Source organism: Rousettus aegyptiacus, unplaced genomic scaffold, assembly GCF_014176215.1.
Source record: "Rousettus aegyptiacus isolate mRouAeg1 unplaced genomic scaffold, mRouAeg1.p scaffold_m13_p_12, whole genome shotgun sequence".
Taxonomy (NCBI): domain Eukaryota; kingdom Metazoa; phylum Chordata; class Mammalia; order Chiroptera; family Pteropodidae; genus Rousettus; species Rousettus aegyptiacus.
This window is the reverse complement of record NW_023416287.1, coordinates 93,683,321-93,684,274: the sequence shown is the minus strand read 5'-3', so window position 1 is coordinate 93,684,274 and position 954 is coordinate 93,683,321.

Here is a 954-nt window from a genome sequence, read left to right as displayed (position 1 = left end):
AGTTAGTACCTTTATCAGTCCTTTAAAATCTCCCAGTACTTTGCAGGCATAAATCACTGTGGCTTCAATGTATCAGTAGTTACTTAGGAAGAAGAAACGAATTCTGCATGTTGAAAGCCAGGAGCTAGTATTCAAAGTTGTAAGTCTTGCCGATTGTCACAGTGAGGGGACGCTGTGTGTGTGAAGAGCATCCCCATGGAACCGCGGGGACAGGTGCTGTCCGAGGGTCCCCGTGGCGCTGCCCTTGCCCTTTGTGACCAGTGCACAGCTACTGCTTTTTCAAGTGGCCCGAAGAGCCGATATTTTCACTTAACGCCCGCGTCGGGCAGGCAATTCAGTGTGGTCGCTCTCGGACACAGCCAGCAGTCTCAACGGTCATGCACATTTTACTCTATCTTCTTCCATCGCAGACATAAAAAAAAAAAACCAAAGAATCCCAGGAAGGGGGCTGCATTTTTATTCTAGAAAAAAGGTGAAAACTAAAAATGTTAAGACTGAGCGAGATACACTGAGATATTGCTTAATTCCATCGCCCCGTGTGGCCACCTCGGAGACCCCGCAGACGCCCGCCCGCCCTGCGCGGCCCAAGCCGCGAGCCCCGCGGCACCCACGTGGGTCAGCAAGGAACATGACTCTGAGGTGACATCACGTCCTGCGTTTTATTCGACTCCATGTGACAAAAATAGCAACCTAGACTAAGACATCCATTTCAATCAGCAGGTATATCGAGCCACAGAGCTCACCGTAAAAATATCGGATCTCGGTAACAATTCCCAGCTGGCCCCACGCGGCATCGCGGCGGAAACGCAGCATCTCTCCCCCACGCGGGCGGGGGGCGGGGCGGCCTCGCCCGAACACAGACAGGGACAGCCGCGCCCCAAGGACAGCCGCGCCCCGGGAACAGCCGCGCCCCGGGGACAGCCGCGCCCCGGGGACAGCCGCGCCCCGCGCGCG